The sequence below is a fragment of the Molossus molossus genome, unplaced genomic scaffold (genome assembly GCF_014108415.1).
Source record: "Molossus molossus isolate mMolMol1 unplaced genomic scaffold, mMolMol1.p scaffold_m16_p_21, whole genome shotgun sequence".
Taxonomy (NCBI): Eukaryota; Metazoa; Chordata; class Mammalia; order Chiroptera; family Molossidae; genus Molossus; species Molossus molossus.
In genome coordinates, this window is record NW_023425357.1 from 4,633,552 (window position 1) to 4,641,553 (window position 8,002).

Sequence of the window (8,002 nt, forward strand, 5' to 3'; positions counted from 1 at the left end):
TGTGGTAGAAGCCCAACTGAGCATGAGAGGATGACTGGATAAAAAAGCTCTGGTACAGCCCAGCAGGTGTGGTTCAGTGGACTGAGCCTCCTCCCATGGACTGAGAGGTCCATGTTTGATTCCAGGTCTGGGCACAACCCGGGTTGAGGGCTCGATCTCCAGTAGGGAGCTTGCAGGAAGCAGCTGATTGATATTTCTTTCTCACATCAATATTTCTGTATTTTCCTCTCTCTAAAAAACATCAATAAAGACATTTAAAGAAAATGCTGTGGTACATTTACACAATGGAATACTGTCTTACCCTTTGTGACAGCATGGAGGGACCTGCAGAATGTTATGCTAAGTGAAATAGGTCAATGAGAGAAAGACAAATGCCATATGATTTCACTTATATGTAGATGTAGAATCTAATAAATAAAATAAACTAACCAACAAAATAGAAACAGACTCACAGATACAAAGAACAGTCTGACAGCTGTCAGAGGGGAGGGGTTGAAAGGGCTGGATGAAAAAGGTGAAGGGATCAACCAAAAACAACCAACCAAGAAACAAAAAACACCCTATTGACAACAGTATGATTTCCAGAGGAAAAGTAGGGTGGAGGTAGGTAGGAGAGGGTAAAGAGGGGATTAATGGTGATAAAAGGACAGACTTGACTTGGGGTGATAAATGACCCTTTCACAGGGGTCGCCTAAGACCATCGGAAAACGCATATTTCTGATGGTCTTAGGAACCAAGACACTGCTCCTCTATCCTTCTCCAGGCTCGTCCGCCCACATGCAGATACGCCCACATACAACATGAGGAACTGTATTAAAGGGTTGTGGCATTAGGAAGGTTGAGAACCACTGTATTAGAGAATTTTACACTTGAAACCTATATAATTTTATTAACTAATGTCACCCCAATAAGTTCCATTTTAAAAGTTTCATAAAAAATAATAAAATAAGTAAGAAGAGTTTCATTAAGCAAGTGTGCAGTTGTGCAGGGGTGCAAACTTTCATGTGAAAATCAAATTAGCCTAAGACGTAATAATTTAGGGTCACCATTTTGTTTATAAAGCAACGCAATAACTTTTGAGGTTTTTCTTTATTGATTTGAGAGAGAGTGATAGAAACATTGATGAGAGAGAACATTGACTGGCCGCCTCCTGCATGCCCCACACCAGGGACTGGGCCCACAACCTAGGCATGTGCCTGACCGGGAATCGAACTGGCAACCTCTTCGTGCATGGATTGAGGCTCCACCACTGAGCCATACTGGCCCAGCTACACTATACTTTTTAAATTTCTCTTTGGAATTTATTTCCAGATATTTAATAACGTCACCAAACAGAAAACAGCCCAGAGCAGGTCTGCCTCTGGCAGGCCGTAGAGTGTGGGTAGTTGATTTCATGCAGGAAAGATTTTACAATGCAATTCCAGGTAATTTTGAGAGTATGTTTATTAAAGCTGTGGATAGAGGAAACATGGGTGGGCTTATGATAGAAGCAGCAACAAGAGAAAGACTAGGCAGGGCTGCTTTCGCTCTTTAGAAATGTTATAGGAAAGAAATGAGTCTAGGCAGGGCTGCTGTCTGCTCACTGGAAAGCCAGAGAAAATGGGGCCTTGGAGACAGGTTCAGGGGTAAACCCAGGAGGAGCTGCCACTACCAATTGCTCCCCTGGTTGGAAGTCTCATGGGGTCTCTTAGAGTTTAAGAAATGTGTGCCAGTGTCTGGCTGGTGTGCCTCAGTGGTTGAGCATCGACCACTGCATGCATCAAGAGGTCCCCAGTTTGATTCCAGGTCGGGACACCTGCCCAGGTTGTGGGCCCAATAAACAGTGGGGAACATGCAGGAGGCGGCCAATTGATGTTCTCTCTCATCGATGTTTCTATCTCTATCTCCCTCTCACTTCCTCTTTCTCTAAAATCAATTAAGGAAAAAAAACTTATGAAAAAAAAAGAGATGTGTGCTAGTGGGGGAAGAAGAGGGAAAAGGAAAAGGGGGAGGGAGAGCGCACGATGCATCCTTCATCTTGAGGGTTTATAAATTTGTTTTTATTGATTTGAGAGAGGAAGGGATAGGGAGAGAGAGATGGAAACATCAGTGAGAAAAAACATGAACTGGCCACCTCCTGCATGCCCCGCACTGGGGATTCAGCCCACAACCTGGGCATGTACCCTGACTGGGAATTGAACCGGCAACCTCCTGGAGCATGCGTTGACGCTCAACCACTGAGCCACACCAGCCGGGCCATCTTGAGGGTTTTAAAGTCTGAGAGTTTAGGGGAGGATAAATAAATATTCATCAGCTTTTCTAGGTGGTTTGGAGCGATGGTGCTTGGTGGTGGTGGTTTTTCACTGAGACATAATTCACACACAATAAAGTTTGTAGCATAGAATTCAGTGGCTTTTAGTATATTTAAAAGTTGTGCAAACATCTCCACCAATTCCAGGATATATCATCATCCCAAAAGGAAACCAATATCCATTAAGCAGTCACTTACCATTGCCCCATCCTGCCCCAGCCTCTAATCTACACCATCTCTACAGATTTGCCTGTTCTGGACATTTCACATAAATGGAGTCCTATAATACGTAGCCTTTTGTGTCTGGCTTCTCAAACATAATGTCTTCCAAGTTCATCCATGTTATAGCATGTAACAATACTTCACTCATTTTTTTTTTTAATCCGCACTCGAGGACTTTTTTTTTGCATTTATCTTCAGATAAAGCAAGAGGGAGAAAGGGAGGAAGAGAGAGAGAAACATCGATATGAAAGAGACACATCGACTGGCTGCCACCCAACTCATTTTTTTTTAAATCCTCACTCGAGGACTTTTTTTTTGCATTTATCTTCAATAGAGCAAGAGGGAGAAAGGGAGGAAGAGAGAGAGAAACATCGATATGAAAGAGACACATCGACTGGCTGCCACCCACACAACCCCAACTAGGGCCGGGGACGAACTGCAACCAATATACATGCCCTTAGCGGGAACCGAACTGGGGACTCTTGTCTGTGGGCCAATGCTCTAACCGCTGAGCCAAACTGGCCAGAGCTTCACTCATTTTTATAGTTAATATTCATTATATGCATACACTACATTCTATATTTTGATTCATCGGTTGATGGATATTTGGTTATTATGAACAATGTTGTTACGAATATTTGCACAAGTTCTGTGTCCCCATGTTTTCAAATCTCTTGGGTATATACCTAGGAGTGGAACTGCTGTGCAAAATGGTAACTCAGTGGGACTGCCAGAATTGTTTCCAAATGGAGTACATTGTTTTACATTCCCATCACATCAGCATTGTGAGGATTCCAGTATCTCCACATCCTCACCAACAGTTTCTCTCTGCAATACAAATGATTGTTGTATATTGACCTTGTATCCTGCAATCTTGCTGAACTTAATAGTTCAATTTCTTTTTTTTTTATCCTGACCGGAGGACATTTTTCCATTCTTTGTTCAGATAGAGCGGGAGGGAGAGAGAGGGAAAGAGAGAAACATCGACGTGAAAGGGACACATCGAGTGGCTGCCACCTGCATGACCAACCAGGGCCGGGGACAAACTGCAACAGAGGTACGTGCCTTTAGCGGGAACCGAACCCGGGTCTCTCTGGACTGCAAGCGGATGCTCTAACTGCTGAGCCAAACCGGCCAGGGCACTAGCTCAATTTCTTTTCAGTGGATTTCCTATATACAAGATCATGTCATCTGCAAATAGTTTGTTTTTTCTTCCAGTCTGCATGCCTTTTCTTTTTGTCTAATTAGTCTGGCAGGAACTTCCAGTACAATGTTGGTGCATGGATCGCAGCTCAACCAGAGCCACACCGGCCTAACTCCAGTAGGATGTTGAATAGAAATGTCAGGAGTAAACATCTTTGTCTTGTTCCTGATCTTAACTGGAAAGTCCCCAGTCTTTCATCATTAGGTATGGTGTTACCTGCAGGGAATTTTTGCAGATGCCTTTTATCAGGTTAAAAAAGTTCCCTCTGGTGCTCTTTGTTGAGTGTATTTATCACCAAAGGGTGTTAGATTTTTTCAAATGCTTTTTCTGCACCAGTTGAGATGGTCACGTGGGTTTTGTTTTTTATTCTATGGATATAGTGTATTACATTTGCTTTTTCTGATGTTAAACTAACCTTGAATGCTCGGGATAAATTCCACTTGGTCATGATGTGTTCATGAGATAATGGTCTACAGACTGCTTTCATTTGTTTTTGTCTGGTCTTAGTATCAGGGTAATGCTGACCTCGGAATCAGTTGGGAAGTATACACGCCCCCCCCCCACTTTTACTTGGAAGAGTTTGTGAAGAATTAGTATTCCTTAAATGTTTTGGCAGAATTCAGTGAAGTCATCTGGGCCTGGAATTTTTGCTGTGCATAGCTTTTTTATAACTAAATCAATGTATTCTTAGCACGTAACTATTTCTGCTGTGATTTATATTCCACATAAGAGGGCAAAACTCTCACCCTGGCCAGTTTTTCTCAGTGGTTAGCACATCGGCCTGTGGTCCAGAGACCCAGGTTCAGTTCCCGCTAAGGGCATGTACCTGGGTTGCAGTTTGTCCCCAGCCCTGGTTGGGTCGTGCGGGTGGCAGCCACTCAATGTGTCCCTTTCACGTTGATGTTTCTCTCTCTCTCTCTCTCTCTCTCTCTCTCTCTCTCTCTCTCTCTCAGTTTGTCCCCAGCCCTGGTTGGGTCGTGCGGGTGGCAGCCACTCAATGTGTCCCTTTCACGTTGATGTTTCTCTCTCTCTCTCTCTCTCTCTCTCTCTCTCCATCCCTCCCTCCCTCCCTCCCCTCCTTTCTTCCCTCCCATTCTATCTGAACAAAAAATGAAGAAATGTCCTTGGGTGAGGATTAAAAAAAAAAGAGGGCGAAACTCTCAACAGCAATCTACATCAGGTATTGTCACTATAGCAGCTCAGGTCAGATCAGGTGTTGTTGCCAGTGACTCATTAAAAAGCCCACCAGGGCCCTGGCCGGTTTGGCTCAGCGGTTAGAGCGTCGGCCTGCGGTCTGGAGAGACCCGGGTTCGGTTCCTGCTAAGGGCACGTACTTCGGTTGCAGTTTGTCCCCGGCCCTGGTTGGTCGTGCGGGTGCAGCCACTCGATGTGTCCCTTCACGTCGATGTTTCTCTCACTCTCTCTCTCTTCCTCTCTCTCCCTCCCACTCTATCTGTACAAAAAATGGAAAAATATCCTCGGGTGAGGTTAAAAAAAAAAAAAAACCCACCAGGGATTCCTACATTTTTCATTAAGGGTAAGAGATCGGGACCTGTATTTCCTGTAGTGCTACTAAGCCCACCATGCCCTGCTTTCCCTCACCTAGCTGTTTCGGGCAGCTTCCTGGTTGGCTGGTCCCTAGGAAGATCTGAAGCTACCAAAATATTTTTTCTTCTGGATTTGTAGGGGTTTGAACTGGTCTGTAAGAGCCCGTATTACACACCCAGAACACTCTGGGTCTGTTCCTCTATCTAGAAACACAGCTGCACAGGGACTAAAGGGAGTGCTTGGAGCGAGGACTTCCTTGAGAGAGGAGGGGAAGGACAGGGCATGTGCTGAGGCTTCAGATGCTTTGATTAGATGTGAGGAGAGGAAGGGCAGGGCCTTCCTTCCGGTCATTCTTGTGGGACTGAAAAGGAGAAGTAGTATTAAGTCCACCACTTCAATCTCTCTGTCCTCTTTCCTTGGCCACTTTTGGCCACAGCCCAAGCTACCTCATTGGTCTCCTGACCTTGTCTGACCCCAGAATGATCTTCCCAAGTCTTACTGGGCCCTGTCCCTCATGGCCAAGTTTCAGCACATCACCCAGATATTTAGAGGCTCTTTGGGTTCTGGACCCTACAACCTTCTCCATGCCCACATGTACCACACCATTTCTCACTTACTCCACTCTCTGTACGAGATTACTTCTTTTAAGAGTAGGGAGGGAAAACTTTGCAGGCAGAAGTTCATGTTACAACCAAAAGGTTGAGATGTTGAAGCATGTGGGTTTACAGGAACCAAGGATTTTTTTTAGGAAGGAGTAAATGGTGAGTCTGGGAAGACTTGAATTCTGGTTACCAAGGTAACTGCATACTTCCCTTAACTCCCCTAATCCAGGTGTCACTGAGTCTTAATCTGTCTCCCTGGGAATCTTTTTCTTCTGTTTCTCTTCTTACCCACCACCTCCCTCTACTCCATGTTACCTGCTCCAGCTCAAAACTCCTCTCACTTAGACCAGAATTCTCCCGGGCTTCCTGACCTCATGTCTCCCCTTTCGATTCTGATGTTGTCACTCCTTTCTCAAAACAGCCTGTGGCTGCTTCTGCCTTCCAGGATAAAGTGTAAATCTTCAGCTTGCTCCAAAATGCTCTATACACTCTGAAATCAGCCTCATCTCCTTGTGCTGTGGATCTCTGTGCATGTCAGCAGCAGAGCTATGATGGACTAAGATTGTCTTGGCTCCACGTGTGGCAGACTATTACTCTGGAAGCCCCGCTGAACCATGCCTGCATGTTTTCACATCTTGGTTGGGCCCCTCCACATGGACTCTGGACTTGAACATGTGGCTGGTTCTGACTTGTGGTACAAGCAGAGGCATGAAAAGCACTTGTCAATTGGGACTTGTTCTTTTGGACACTGCTTTGGAGACACACGCTATCAGATAAAGAGGTCCCAGCCACCCTGGACAGGCTACATGGGGAGAGATGCTGTACCAGGCCTCAGCTCAGGTGCCAGCCATGAGGGTGGAAAAGTCACCTCAAACATTTCAGCCCCAGGAGACAACACAAGGAGCATAAGGACCTTCCAACACAGCCGAGCCTGGACTACACAATTAATGACGAATGTATGTCTTTATTATTTTAAGTCACTAAGCTTTGGGGATGGTTGTTATGCAGTAAAATATAACTGGGACATCATTGATCATTCATTTGAATGTTCCTTCAACAATTACTGGTAGGTTGCCTACTAAGCTAGAACATTCAACAGTATGCTGAAAGTGATTATATTGTCCCCACTTCCCAATCTCATGAATTCTTCACTCACTCAAGTCCTTCAAATATTTATATTCTAGGAAAGGTATATTTGTGTTGGGGGTAGGGGGTGGCCACAATGAGGTTAAACCATAGGCCTTGCCCTTATGAAACTAACATAAAATAAGCTAATAATGGAAGAACAGGGTTTCCCTCACCCTGATCCTTCCAGGGCCCAACTGGGTCTAACAAATAATAGGAACTCAGTAATGTAAGGACTGAGCTGGTGAAATCACCCTGCCACCCAATATACCAATTTCCCCATCACTCTGCTGAGCCAAATTTCAAAGTATCACGCCCTCTGTGAAGCCTTACACACACCACCATCCACGAAGTCTCTTACTCCTCTGTCTAGGATTCTTTGGCCCCGCATCATTAGAATTCAGGTGACCTACAAGTGATGAAACCCCAAACAGTCCCTTAGTTTAACTTTCTCAGGTAACTGATACTGATGTGAGTCACCACAGCATCAAGACCTATACTCCCCCGATCTCAGTTTTGCTGCCTTGCTCGGCCTGTGTTCCTAAGATGGGTCCCTGGCCCAAGACGGCTGCTCCCACTCCAGCCATCTGGTCTACATTGCAGAGTGCAAAAAGGGGGCAAGGAGGGCGAGCATATCTCCTCTCTAAGGAACACTGCTTAGAAGCTGCACATACCACTTCTGTTCACGTACCGTCAGCTAGAATTTGTCACGCCACACCGAATTTCAAGAGACCTGGGAAAATGCCTTAAATCTAGGCAGTCACCTCTTTTAGGAAAGAAATGAAGAACGGGGGCTGTGGGACAACTGGCTCTGTCTTGCCACCGTACCCTTCCCTCTCGGTTACAGCCCTGATTATCCTGAGGCCTTCTCAGGGGCAGGGCCCTGGCAAAGGGAGGTCCTCTGGAAAGTTATAGCTACCCTGACTGACAGCTTCTCTATGCCCTGCACTGTTACCCACTTGACATGCATTAACTCAGTTAGTCTTCACAACTGCATGGCACTATGGCCTA